At 44.5% G+C, this 15363-nt stretch overlaps 1 protein-coding gene across 2 annotated transcripts in view; it reads right to left on the bottom strand.

The window, feature by feature from the left end:
• LOC126197671 (inter-alpha-trypsin inhibitor heavy chain H4-like) overlaps window positions 1-15363 on the bottom strand; it is a 164960-nt gene that overhangs the window by 90102 nt on the left and 59495 nt on the right. The gene's annotated exons all lie outside the window — the stretch shown is intronic.

Consider the following 15363-nt stretch of genomic DNA (forward strand, 5'->3'; position numbering starts at 1 on the left):
GCTGTGTTTGACCAGTCTCCAGTCGCCCTAGTATTCTACTCCTCATAACGTCATAAATTTGTGTTCTTTGAGCCATTTTTAACACACAGTCACCATTAGCACGTCTGAGAACGTCTGCACACTTACTCGCTGCACCGTACTCTGACATGCACCAACACACCTCTGCGTAAGTGGGCTGCTGCCAGCGCCACCGTGCGACGACCGCAGGTAAAATGCGCCGCATGGTCATACCCCGGGGTGATTTAAACCCGCAAACCGCCCACCAGAGCGTTGTTTCACCATGTATCAGCACTATCCTTAATTTATGAGCATGAGTGTGCTTCGCTTTTCACCGTGTAGGTTCATCTGATGATGCTATAAGCGGAGTTCTTCCTAACATCATACCAGATGATGATGATGATAATTGTAGCAATACCCATCGCACGAGCAATTACTCGTGCATTTCTTGATGGGTGCTCTTCAACATGATGTAGTATTGCCTTTCCCAATTAGAGTATGCAGCGTCTCCTTTGAGCACCACAGTCACGCCTGCTGATGGTGAAAATATACCTTTCTCGACGCTGTTGCGTAACTGTGATGAAAAGAGTATGCGATTCAGTCGGACGTTGTGGATAACCATCTTGATAAAGGTGACGAGCAGTTCTTCCATTACCGTGAACTTTGCTGTACAGAACGAACATGTCGGTGTATTCTGCAGACGTGTACCTAACCATGTTTCTCTAAGACTCAAACATACGCAAATATAGCTCGAACCAGATAAGAAAGGTAGGATAGACGTGAAATGACATCATCCTATCCGACGTACTACCCTACTGTTTACCTTCATAGCAAAAATGTTTTCAAATGGCTGTAGCACGGAAACGATATGTTTCTGGACATGAGTTCCGAATAAAAATATTGCCTACCCAAATTTCATTCAAAATAACATCATTTTATTCTAATAACTATTTGCATGAAAATGCACAAAAAATTTAAATTTCTTGCCAGAATGGTAAAATCAAACAAAAAATTTAATAATTTTTATTTCTACAGGGTTTAAAAAAAGGCATTTCGTATGCCTATATCAGATTTTAATTTATTTTCACACTGCCAGTAACTAGAATTGTGATTCAATACTTGTTATTTAAGTTATTAATTTGCTAGTAAATAAGGAATTCAAAAAAGTAAACAAGTATTAAACGGCCAATCCATGATTACAGTCTGATGACTGTACTTGCTGATCTACTGAAGAATTTGTAATTTAATTCCAAAAGTGTTAGAAATCTTCCAATTTGGAAGGCTTGTATTTTACAGTTTTTCTGAGAATTACATGTTATTCCTTTAGGAAATCGGTGTCCAGTGTGTGATCTTCATATCAAGAAAATCGGAGAGGGCAAGTCTGCAATGTCCCCTTGTTAGTCATATTCCAGTGCTCCTGACGAATGAGGCTATTTAGTGAGCGAGGTTGTGCTCAACAGGCACACGCTCTGGTTAGCTGGAGGTGGTGTTAACATAATAAACGGGCCTGGAAAGATCTGACTGAAACAATAAACTAATTATTTCCCACTGAAACTGAAAGTTTGGTGTTTTTTCGTGATTTAATCCCTTTTGACTTTGACACTTAACCCTGTTTAGTTTTCTAGAAACCAACTCAAGGCAGTTTAATGACTGGTTGGATCCGTTTGTCTTTCTGGAAGTAGCTGAATTTGTACAGGGTATTTATTAATGGCATGGGAGAAATCACAATTCTAACCGAGTCTCGCACGTAAAATCGGGGATGGTGACCATTCCTTGGACTGATATAATAGTGTATCAGCAGAGAGGGATAATTCTGGTCCACCAATAAATGTTTGCAAGTATACCTGCAGAGCAATACGTTGTTGCATCTGTCTCGCAACCTACACATGCCAGTCGCTATGAAATACTCTCAGTCGTTTAAAAAAAAAAAAAAAACTATTTGGTAAATAACATTGATTTTTTGCGTCTTATACCTTCAAATATTCACTCAAGGTTGTAGGTCATACATTGCAGTCTATGAAATGCATCTTTCCTCTTTTTTTTTTTTTTCGTCATTCTTCTGATGGCTTTGATGCAGCCCGTCACGAATTCCACTCCTGTGCTAGCCTCTTCTCCTCAGAGTAGCATTTGCAACCTACGTTCTAAATTATTTGCTGGATGTATTCTAATCTCTGTCTTCCTCTTCACCTTTTTCTCTCTACAGTTCCCTCTAGTGCCATGGAAGTCATTCCCTCATGTCTTAGCAGATGTCCTATCATCCTTCCCTTCTCCTTGTCCACGTGTTCTTTTCTCCTCCGATTCTGCGCAGAACCTCCTCATTCCTTGCCTTATCAGTCCACCTAATTTTCAACATTCGTCTGTAGCACCACATCTCAAATGCTACAACTCTCTTCTGTTTCCCCACAGTCTATGTTTCACTACCATACGATTCTGTGCTCCAGATATACATTCTCAGAAATCTGCTCCTCAAATTGAGGCCGATATTTGGTAGTAGTAGACTTGTCTTGGGCAGGAATGCTTTTGATGTCCGCCTTGCTCCGTCCGTCATTGGTTATTTTACTGCCTAGGTAGCAGAATTCCTTAACTTCATCTACTTCGTGACCGTCAATCCTGATGTTAAGTTTCTCGCTGTTCTCATTTCTAATACTTCTCATTATCTTCGTCGTTCTTCGATTTACTCTCAATCCATACTCTATGTGGTGTCACTGCCAGACACCACACTTGCTAGGTGGTAGCTTAAATCGGCCGCGGTCCATTAGTACATGTCGGACCCGCGTGTCGCCACTGTGTGATCGTAGACCGAGCGCCACCACACGGCAGGTCTCGAGAGACTGACTAGCACTCGCCCCAGTTGTACGACGACGTTGCTAGCGACTACACGGACGAAGCCTTTTCTCTCATTTGCCGAGAGACAGTTAGAATAGCCTTCAGCTAAGTTAATGGCTACGACCTAGCAAGGCGCCATGTATCTTAATGAGTCTCACTTGTATCATCAAGAATGCTGTATACCAAAGGATATAAAAGTTAAGTTTTCTAGTAGCTATGTTCTTTTCTTTATCACATTCATTAAGTCTCCTGTTTCAGACTTCACGCCATCTTGCTTTAGCTTAGCGCGTGCCTTTCGGCTCCCTTCTCAGTGTGGCGTAGCTAGCTTGTTACGCCACAACAGACTGGCGACGAGGATTCAAGGATCGTGTTCTTTCTACTTGCTTTGCTCTGATTTATTTGTGTCATGGCTTCGCCACAATCTCCAGATGTACTGTCCGAATTTTATCGCTTGCAGAATCAGCAGACGCAGGCGTTATTGGATGCCCTGGGACAGCTCGTCCAGGGTCAACGTGCGCTGCAAAACGATGCGGCCGCCGCCGCTTCATCGCTACCGCAGCCACAACACGCAGTTGCTCCACCGTTTCGTCCGTATAACGCAGGCGACGAAACGTGGCCGGAATGGTCCCGACAATTTGGATTTCATCTCGCCGCCTACAGAATTCAAGGTAATGAGCGGCAGCCCTTTTTGCTTTCTTGTGTCAGTGTGTCCACCTACCGTGTGATAGTGAAATTGTTTCCCCAACGCGACGTAGCAACTCTGTCCTATGAAGAAATTTTGTCTGCTTTAGATGCCTATTTCAAAGAAACAGTCAATGTCGTTGCAAAAAGGTATACGTTCTTTCGTACAAAACGTACGGCCGGTCAAACTAATAGGGAGTGGGTTGCAACATTGCAAGGACTTACTAGGGAGTGTGCATTTGACTGTGACTGTGGCCTACCTTATTCCGATACTATGGTGCGTGATGCAATAGCACAGAACGTTTCTGATGTTCACATATGGGAACAGATTTTGAAACTAGTTAATCCCTCCCTTCAACAAGTGATAGACATATTGGATAGGCAAGACACACTTGACTTTGTTCAGGAATCTTTTGAAACTTCGCTGGCCGTGTGTCACATTAACCGGCCCGCCGGGCCCGCTGCACGGAACGCTAAACGGCCCTCGCGCACGTCCGCGCAGCTGCAGCCTAGCTCTCAAACACGTGTGCCGCGTAAGCATACAAATGCAGTGAAATCATGCCCGCGGTGTGCAACTAGACATTCGCGTGACAATTGCCCATCACGCCAAGCTATTTGCTTTTACTGCCATAAGAAAGGACATGTTCAAAGTGTTTGCCAGAAAAAGCTCAGAGCAGACAATCACAACCATTCCAGGCCCTTTGCTTCGCACCGGAATCGAGCCCAGGACAATCAGGCTCGTGGACCCTCGCCCATGGACATTCATGTCGTTAATTCCACCCCGTCCAGTGCCTCTTTATCTCACAGTGACTGTGTTAGTCCCGCACATACTTTGTCTAACAGTGACTGTGTTCGTCCCACAAAAAGTGTGCGTCGACGTCGCCGGAAATCCAGTAAAGTCGCAAGTGCTTCTGTACCTGTATCAGTTCAAATTGCACGTGAAAGTCGCTCTTGTCGTCAGCAGGACAATAAACTTTTTGTAGACTTAGACTTTGAAGGCAAAGTGATACCATTCCAGCTCGATACCGGAGCTGCAGTTTCCTTGATCAATCACGACACGTACAAACAACTGGGCAAACCTCCGTTGCGTGCTGCAAATGTTCAGCTCAATAGTTACTCAGGACAGAAAATACCTGTGTTAGGACAGTGCAGCCTTCTTGCCACATACAAGGGACAAACAAAACTTGTGTCATTTTACGTTCTTCGTTCTTCTACTGCAGTGAACTTGTTTGGTTTAGATTTATTTCAGTTGTTTAACTTGTCTATAGTCAATCAGGTCCTATCAGTGAACCAGACTGTGCCTTCCGCCAGTGTTTCTAGTCTATGTGACGAATTTGCAGACCATTTTGCACCGGGCCTTGGTTGCGCTACGAACTATGAAGCACATTTGGAACTCAAAGTGGACGCGCAACCGAAATTTTTCAGAGTGCGCAATGTTCCCCACGCATTGCGTGATGGGGTCGCAAGAACATTAAACGATTTCGACTCACAAGCTTGCATGTTCATTGATTCGGAAACCGATGACGTGGTCGAATCGTTTCCGATTGATTTTCGTCGTGTAGCTACAGCCACCGCTGCTGACCCTGTCCTTGCTACTGTTTTGCGTTTTGTTGCTACGCAATGGCCCTTGTCAAAGTCATGGATCGAGGATCCGTTGGTTCGCCAATTTTTTGCTCACAAGGAGAGACTTTTTGTACGACGTGGTGTTTTGTTGTTGCGTTCTGATAATGATCAGTCCAGAGTCGTGGTCCCACTTTCGTTACAGTCCTCTGTCTTACGGCTTCTTCACCAAGGACATTGGGGTATAGTGCGAACGAAACAACTTGCTCGTCAGCACTGTACTTGGTTCGGAATCGATGCTGCGATTACGAATATGTGCTCTTCTTGCATGGCGTGTGCCGAACAACAATCCGCACCGCCGCGGAAATTCTTTGCATGGCCGAACGCCACTTCCCCTTGGCAACGCTTGCACATTGATTTTGCTGGTCCATTCTGGAATGCTCGATGGTTGGTTGTGGTCGATTCTTTCAGTAACTTTCCTTTTGTTGTCCGGATGTCTTCCACGACGTCTTCTGCCACCATCCAAGCGTTGTCTGCTATTTTTTGAATTGAAGGTCTTCCACAGACTATTGTTTCCGACAATGGCCCACAATTCATGTCCGCAGAATTTCAGTCATTCTGCAAGGCCAATGGTATTCAACATCTGACATCCGCGCCGTTTTCGCCTCAGTCAAACGGTGCTGCTGAACGATTGGTCCGGACTTTCAAGTCACAGATGTTGAAGTTGAAAGAGTGGCTTTCTCGGGAGGACGCGTTGTTGCTCTTTTTGTCTTCGTATCGCTCTCAGCCCCGCGATGGTGGCTCGCCGGCTGAGTTGCTCCACGGTCGTCCTCATCGAACCTTGATGTCTTTGCTGCATCCGCCGCATCAGGTTCCTGGGCAGCGGCAGACTCCTGCTTTCGCTCCTGGCGACGTTGTATTCTATCGCAACTATCGCGGTTAACGGCGTTGGCTCGCAGGGCGCATTCTTCGCTGCCTCGGCCGCGCGATGTATTTGGTTTTGGGGGCCTCTGGTGAGGTGCGTCGGCATCTCAATCAGCTGCGCCTCTGTCGTCGCCTGGGTTCTGCCGCTCCCCGTCTGCTTTCAGCGACGGTGCCGTCCGGTCAGCGCCCTGGGGACCCATCTACTGGCTCGCCTCATCCCCGGGTGTTACCGACGCTGCCTTCCATTTTGCCGCCGCCGCCGCCGCCGCCGCCTGTTCTCCCGCCGGCGCCGACCGCAGTGGACGCTACGCTGCAACCGCCTGGCGCCTCCCTGGGTCACGCGCCGCCGATCGCTTCCTGTGACCAGCCGTCCTCCGACGTGGAACTCTTGCCCGCTCCGGACCAGATGTCGTCTTCGCCCGTCGGGTGCCCCGACCAAATGGAGGTCGACCCTTCGGCCCCACCTGTCTCACTACGGGCACATACTCCGCATGTTGACGTGCACCGTGGACTAGGTTTTCAGGCGTTTCCTAGCTCCCCTCGGACCGAATGGCCGGGTGCGGGTGGCACAGCCTCGCCTGTTGTTAGGCTCCCCACCTCTTCGCATACGTCAACATGGGGTCCTCCCCACGGCGGACGGAAGACTTATAACACGACCGTTCGCCGATTTGCGGGGGAGGAATGTTGTGTCACTGCCAGACACCACACTTGCTAGGTGGTAGCTTAAATCGGCCGCGGTCCATTAGTACATGTCGGACCCGCGTGTCGCCACTGTGTGATCGTAGACCGAGCGCCACCACACGGCAGGTCTCGAGAGACTGACTAGCACTCGCCCCAGTTGTACGACGACGTTGCTAGCGACTACACGGACGAAGCCTTTTCTCTCATTTGCCGAGAGACAGTTAGAATAGCCTTCAGCTAAGTTAATGGCTACGACCTAGCAAGGCGCCATTTGTCACATTGCATGTATCTTAATGAGTCTCACTTGTATCATCAAGAATGCTGTATACCAAAGGATATAAAAGTTAAGTTTTCTAGTAGCTATGTTCTTTTCTTTATCACATTCATTAAGTCTCCTGTTTCAGACTTCACGCCATCTTGCTTTAGCTTAGCGCGTGCCTTTCGGCTCCCTTCTCAGTGTGGCGTAGCTAGCTTGTTACGCCACAACACTCTATACTCATTAGACTGTTCATTCCGTTCAGCAGATCATGTAATTCTTCTTCGCTTTCACTCAAGACAGCAATGTCATCAGCGTATCGTGTCATTGATATTCTTTCACCTTGAATTTTAATTCCACTCCTGAACGTTTCTTTTATTTCCATCATTGCTTCCTCGATGTACATATTGAACAGTAGGTGCAAAAGGCTACGTCCTTGTCTTACACCCTTTTCAATACGAGCACTTCTTTCTTGGACGTTCACTCTTATTATTCCCTCTTGGCTGATGTACTTATAGTATATGACCCCTCTCTCCCTACTGCTTACCCCAACTTTTTTTCAGAATTTCGAACATCTTGCACCAGTTTACACTGTCGAAGGTTTTTTCTAGGTCGACAAATCCTACGAATGTGTCTTGGTTTTTCTTTAGTATTGCTTCCATTATTAACCGCACCGTGAGAATTGCCTCTCTAGTGCATTTACCTTTCCTAAAGCCAAACTGGTCGTCATCTTGCACATCTTCAATTTTCTTTTCCATTCTTCTGTATATTATTCTTGTAAGCAACTTGGATGCCTGCGTGCATTAAGCTGATTGTACGATAATCCTTGCACTTGTCTGCTCTTGCCGTCTTCGGAACTGTGTGGATGATGCTTTTCCGAAAGTCAGATGGTCATGTCGCCAGACTCATACATTCTACACACCAACGTGAATAGTCGTTTTGTTGCCACTTCCCCTAGTGATTTTAGAAATTCTGATGGAATGATATCTATCCCTTCTGCCTTATTTGATCTTAAGTTCTCCAAAGCTCTTTTGAGTTCTGATTCTAATACTGGATCCCCTATCTCTTCTAAATCGACTCCTGTTTCTTCTTCTATCATATCAGACAAATCTTCCTCCTCATAGGGGCTTTCAAAGAATTCTTTCCATCTATCCGCTCTCTCCTCTGTATTTAACAGTGGACTTCCAGTTGTACTCTTAATGTTAACACTCTTGCTTTTAATGTCACCGAAGGTTGTTTTGACTTTGCTGTATGGTGAGTCTGTCCTACCGACAATCATTTCTTTTTCGATCTCTTCAAATTTTTCCTGCAGCCATTTCGTCTTGGCATCCCTGTACTTCCTGTTTATTTCATTCCTCAGCGACTTGTATTTTTCTATTCGTGAATTTCCCGGAAAATTTTTGTACTTCCTCCTTTCATCGATGAATTGAAGTATTTCTTCTGTTTCCCATGATTTGTCCGCAGTTACCTTCTTTGTATCTATGTTTCCCTTCCCAACTTCTGTGATGGCGGTTTTAGAGATGTTCATTCCTCTTCAACCGTACTGCCTACTGAGCTATTCCGTATTGCTGTATCTATAGCCTTAGAGAACTTCAACCGTATCTCGTCATTCCTTAGTACTTTCGTATCCCACTTCTTTGCGCATTGATTCTTCCTGACTAATGTCTTAAACTTCAGCCTACTCTTCGTCACTACTATATTTTGATCTGAATCTATATCTGCACTTGGGTACACCTTACAGTCAAGTGTCTGATTTCGGAAACTATGTCTAACCGTGAGGTAATCTGAGATCTTCCCGTATCACCCGACCTTTCCAAGTATACCTCCTCCTCTTGTGACTCTTGAACAGAGTGTTCGCTATTGCTAGCTGAAACTTGTTATAGAACTCAATTAGTCTTTCTCCTCCCTCATTCCTTGTCCCAAGCCAATATTCTCCTATAGCATTTTCTTGTACTGATTCCCGTATAGCTGCATTCCACTCCCCTATGACTATTATATTATCATCCCCCTTTACATTCTGTATTACCCTTTCAATATCCTCATACACTTTATCTCTTTATCTTCAGCTTACAACGTCGGCATCGTCGACGGTGTTGGTTTGCTGTCGATTCTGACTAGAACAATCTTCTCACTGAACAGTTCACATTCTGCCCTACCTTCATAATCATAACGAATTCTACTCGCGTTATACCATTCGCTGCTGCTGTTGGTATTACCTGACCAGAAATCCTTTTCTTCTTTCCTCTTCACTTCACTGAGCTGAGAGCAGAATAATATCTGTTTCCATTCTCGAGATAATGATTCGTATGTCAGACGAAAAGTCGCACGCAGTGCGCCCTGTAATGTTCACGTGCATCGTGAATCATATAGTGATAATAGGTCTCATCAAGATTTTTGCAAATTACAGCACACAAAGTCGCAATTATCTTGTTGTATGATTAACACCCAAAACTTTATATGTCAAGTAATAAGAGGTACCTGTAGTTTGTTTTGCTGTAGCGATACACATTTTTAAAAGCATTTAATATCTTGTTCATCCAGTCAAAAAGAGTATTCAATAAAATTTTCTCGGTTTTCAAGCTACATCAAGTCGAATTAAATATGAAAGATTTCGATGGCTATTTCCATCAGTGAAATACCACTGACTGTCAGTGACGACGATGGCGAAAATAGCCATTGGAGCTCGAGTATTTTATTCGAATTGACGCGGCTTGAATACTGAGATGATTTTATTCAAGCACGCTACAGCGAGAAACTAGGACAACGAAGAGCACTGTGGTATGGGACATGTTAATTCACAAAAAAAGATGCACAACTAAGTAGTTATGTAAATTGGTCAAAAGTTGGTATTCATACAGGTATCGACCGAAAATGCAAAACTGATAACTTCGGAGCCCTATGGATAGATATGTGACGCTGCAGTGCAGTTTCTCCACACAATGGGCCAGGATAGTAAACAAGCGATATGTCGATACCAGAACAAAAAGTCTCTGCGAATTTCATTCCGTGGCTTAGTTGATTGGTAACTTCGCAGACAGGCGCGTAAACAATATATGCATTTAAAAGAGGACGAGTAATCGGGTTCAAGGAAGCCGGTTAGAGTAATCGGCGAATCGGTCGACGTTTCAATATCGTCGATGTCACTATTCGACGATATTGGCAGGGATGGGCGAACCGTGTCCAAATACATACTCAAGATGGAAGCACTCGACACAGGGAGACGGCGGAACGTGATGACCGAGCAATCGTCAGAAAGACACACAGAGCCACGAATTCATTATTACGAGCGATCCGACACCCCATGCATCTGGTGCTTCAGTAACCACAAGGGCCATTAATAGGCAGCTCCCAGACAGGGTCCTGAGTAGAGTCCTGCACGACCGAGTACGCGAGCACAAAATACGAGATGGGGCGAGCACACCCTAACTGGACAGGCTGCCCGCACTAGTACAAGTGACCGAGCATAGAAGCCGTGACCGAATACGTAGCACGTAACTTGAAACACATTACACGTGTCACTATCCGTGTGAGACTGCAGCCAGTACGGGCTTCTCATTTGTGGTGTGTCTCTCTCTGTAATCATGCAGCGCGAGGAAGCCAGTGCAATAAGACGTAAGATTGAAACCAAAAGCCATGCATGGAGTACATTTCTGTTGGTCGTAGACGAAAACAGCACGTCTACTGGGTACGTATCGTGCATAGACTGCTCCACATTATTGTGTTTCCAGTCGGGAAACACTTATTTAAAGAAGCACAGCTCCTTCAGGGATATCGGCAGTAATAAAAAATAGTATTACAGCAAAGTGTGTTGCAATGTGTGCTAAAGATCTAAGACATTTTAATGCTGTTTCCGGTGAAGGTTTCAGAGAACTAGGCCAAGAATTAATACATCTAGGTGCGCATTATGGAGAAGTTAACGTGCTAGAAGTCATGCGACATCCATCAGTAGTAATATCTAGCGAACCCCAACGGACGGTCTGCTGTTCCTGATCTTCATAAATAGGAGACAATCTGAGCAGCCCAATTAGACTGTTTGCATATTAGGCAGTCGTCTTTTAAAGTCGTCAGCTAATCAAACCAAATTTCAAAATGATTTAAACAAAATATCTGTATGTTGCGAAAATGGCAATTAACTCTAAATAATGAGAAGTGTGACGTCATCAGCTTGAGCACTAAAACATCTCCGCTAAGTTTCAGTTACACGTTAAATCACACAAATCTAATGGCTGTAAATTCAACTGAATATTTAGGGATTACAATTACGAATAACTTAAATTCGAGCTGTCACACACATAACGCTGCGGGTAAAGCAAACTAAAGACAGCGATTTATTGCCAGAACACATAGAAAATGCAAACAGGTCTACTAAAGAGACTACTTACACCCTGCCTGTCAGCCCTTGCCGGCCAGAATGGCCGAGCGGTTCTAGGCGCTTCAGTCTGGCACCGCGCGACCGCTACGGTCGCAGGTTCGAATCCTGCCTCGGGCATGGATGTGTGTGATGTCCTTGGGTTTAAGTAGTTCTAAGGGGACTGATGACCTCAGCTGTTAAGTCCCATAGTGCTCAGAGCCGTTTTGCTCGCCTTTTCAGGAGTATTGCTGTGCGGTGTGGTATGCGCGTCAGAGGGGACTGACGGAGGACATCGAAGAAATTCAGAGAAGGGCGGCTCGTTTTTATTATCGCCAAGTGCGGGTCAAAGTGTCACGGACATGATTCGTGAATTGGGGTGGCAATCATTAAGACAAAAGCATTCTTCGTTGTGGCAGAATCTTCTCGTAAAATTTCCGTCACTCTCTTCTCCGATTGCGAAAATGTTCTGTTGACGACAACCTCCTTAGGAGAAATGATCATCATGGTAAAATAAGAGAATTCAGAGCAACACGAAAGACTTAAGGGCTCTTTTTTCCCCGGAACCATTCGAGAGTGGAAAGGTGGAGAAATAGCTTGATGGTAGTTCGATGAACCCCTTGTCAGGCACTTAATGGCGAGTTGCTGAGAAATCATGTACATGTATATGCAAATTACCAGTTCGTATTGTATATCCTCTCTACATCTGTCTTTTCAATTATGGTCTCCTTCATGACATTCTGTTCTTAAAATTGAGGTTATATTTCAGTACAAGCTGTAAGTAATTTCTTGCGTCCTGTGTTTTATTCTTGATACCTTTATAAATTCAATGAATGTATTCCAGTCAAATTTGCTAAAAGCTTCCTCTAATTTACAAATGCTGCAAACGCAGGTTTGACTTTCTTCAGTCTGTCTTCTAAGATATGTTGTAGAATCAGTATTGTGTCGCTTGTTCAGATATTTGACCGGAATTTAAAATGGTATTCAAGTTCGTTCGATTAACTCCCTCCCTCCTCTATAAAATTCCGTTTTCCAGGCGTTCCTCTTTTGCTTCTATATGGCTTTGCATCCGAGTTTTTCTTTATTTAATTGTCCAATAATATGCATCTATTCTTTCCTAGCAAACTTCTATAGGCTTCCACTTTTCTACTGGCCATTATGTTTTGCCAGTTTCCAGTTTCAGTGTACCTCATTCTTAGACTATGTATTCCCTTTGCCTTATCAATTGTATTCAGTACCTCATAGGTTATCAAAAGATTTATACTGTACTTTTTTCCACTTTCACCCTCTGCCACCTTCACTATATCATCTCTTAAAACTACCCATTCGTCTTGTAGTGCATTCCTATCTCCAGTTTCAGCCAGTCATTATTTAATGCTCTCTTTGAGATTCTGAATAACTCTGCAATTTATCCAGGTCCGATCTCGATATATTAAGTGTATGATCCTTTTTTCACGATTCTTAAACCAAGTTTAGTTATGAATAAAATCGACTCGCGGCAAAAAACCATAACACGGTTACCTCTTTAAATCCTTTCCCTCACTCCAGTTTTTCCTTCCCGTCCTTGTTCTACTATTAAATTTTAGTCCTCCACTAAAATTAATTTTTTTTCTCTGTTAAGGCCTCAGTTTCTTCTGTTGTCTCTTCATAATTTTTTTTCATTTTCTTCATCACCAGTGGTGTTAATAGGCATGTAAACTTATATTACTGTGGTGGGTGCTGGTTTCGTTTCTATCCTGCCTATAATGATACATCATATGTTAATGAAAGTTTGAGTAAAGACTTGGGCATAGTAGCACTGTTTCATTGACTGTTTCAATAAGTAACACTAGCTGAGTGGCTAAAATATGTGTGGTTCACACAACAAAAATTGAAAAGCAGCTATCAGATACATAAATTATGAACAAATACCTACCATATTAAAGCTATGCACTATTTATTGCAACCAACTGAACGCACATACTGCACATCGCTACATTAAAAGCTGTACTGTGAGTCATCGAAAATTTTTCTTCCACAGTGCTCAGTTTTTTAAATTTTATTACTGCCTAATGAGACAGGACTCAGTTATGAATGATAAATCAGCAGTTGCATTAACGGTAAACAAGGAAACATAAATGACGAAATACACACATCAAAAAAAGTTATGCATCACCTCAGTTTCGAGAGATACGGAACCTGTACACAAAATTGGAATAGAGATCAACATAAACATCATTTCCGCCCTTCTGATTGCTCATGAAAACCGCACATTGCATGTTGTACGACCATACAGCGAGACCTTCAGAGGTGGTGGTTCAGATTGCTGGACACACCGGTACCTCTAATACCCAGTAGCACATCTTCTTACACTGACATATGTCTGTATTCGTCGTGGCATACTCTCCACAAGTTCATTAAAGTACTGTTGGTCCAGATTGTCCCATTCCTTAACGGCGATTCGGCGTAGATCCCCCAGAGTGGTCGGTGGGTCACGTCATCCATTAAAAGACCTTTTCAATCTATCCCAGACATGTTCGATAGGGTTCATGTCTGTAGAACATGCTGGCCACTCTACTCGAGCGAGGTCATTATCCTGGAGGAATTCGTTCACAAGATGTGCATGATGGCGCCGCGAATTGTTGTCCATGAAGACGATTACCGTGCCAATATGCTGCCTATATGGTTGCACTATCGGTCGGAGGATGGCATTGGCGTATCGTACAGGCGTTACGGCGCCTTCCATGACCCCCAGTGGCGTGCGTCGGCCCCACATAATCCCACCTCAAAACAGCAGGGAAACTCCACCTTGCTGCACTCGCTGGACAGTGTTTCTAAGGCGTTCGTCCTGACCGAGCTGCCTATAAAACACGTCTCCAACCATTGTCTGTTTGAAGGCATATGCGACACTCATCGGTGAAGAGAACGTGATGCCAATAATGAGCGGTTTGGTCGGCATGTTTATTTGGCTCATCTGTACCGCTCTGCATGGTGTCGTGGTTGCAAAGATGGACCTTTCCATGGAAGTCGGGAGTGAAGTTGCGAATCATGCAGCCTATTGCGCACAGTTTGAGACGTAACACGACGTACTGTGGCTGAACGAAAAGCATTATTCAACATGGTGGCGTTGCTGTCAGGGTTCCTCCGAGCCATAGGTAGTGGTCATGCACTGCAGTAGTAGCCCTTGGGCGGCCTGAGCGAGGCAAGTCATCGACAGTTCCTGTCTCTCTGCATCTCCTCCATGTCCGAAAAATATCGCTTTGGTTCACTCCGAGATGCCTGGACACTTCCCTTGTTGAGAGCCCTTCCTGGCACAAAGTAACAATGCGGACGTGATGACCGCCTAGGCATGGTTGAACTACAGACAACACGAGCCGTGCACCTCCTTCCTGGTGGAATGACTGGAACTGACCGGCTGTCGGACCCCTTCGTCTAACAGGCGCTGCTCATGTATGGTTGTTTACATCTTTGGGTGGGTTTAGTGGTATCTCTGAACAGTCAAAGGGACTGTGTGTGTGATACAGTATCCTCATTCAACGACTATCTTCAAGAGTTCTGGGAACCGGGGTGATGCAAAGCTTTTTTGATGTATGTATATGAAATAATATATATTTAAAAAATGAAGAACTGTGTGTCTTCTCCCAGCAATGTCTTTCATTCATATAGTCTCATGGTATTCAGAATTACATAAACTGTCACACTTGCAGCAGTCATTAACACAATATATTTGACCAACATGATCGAATTTATAATTGCCATAGCTACACGTTCTAACTCCCCATTCTGAACTATAGTGTATTGCTTACCTATGTTTGAGATGTCAGTTGTTAACCACGTGTCACTGATTCTCCACTCACAGCTCTGTTCCGTCTATCACTGGTTACCACTGATTGCCGTTTCGGATGGGAACGCCAATTCCGCGTGCCGCTTTGGAGCTACGGAAAGCGTTTGTTGCTGCAGTACGCCATCGCACCGCACTCTAATGTGAACCGACCTTAAGTGTGTGTGGAATCTGACCGGGAATGGGACTCCGCCCGACATCATGGAAGCTTCAAGGACGAGATACAAGAATCGTTTGAGGCGAAATGAACCGTTTTTCATCATTGAAAGC

This window comes from Schistocerca nitens, chromosome 1 (assembly GCF_023898315.1).
Source record: "Schistocerca nitens isolate TAMUIC-IGC-003100 chromosome 1, iqSchNite1.1, whole genome shotgun sequence".
Lineage (NCBI taxonomy): Eukaryota > Metazoa > Arthropoda > Insecta > Orthoptera > Acrididae > Schistocerca > Schistocerca nitens.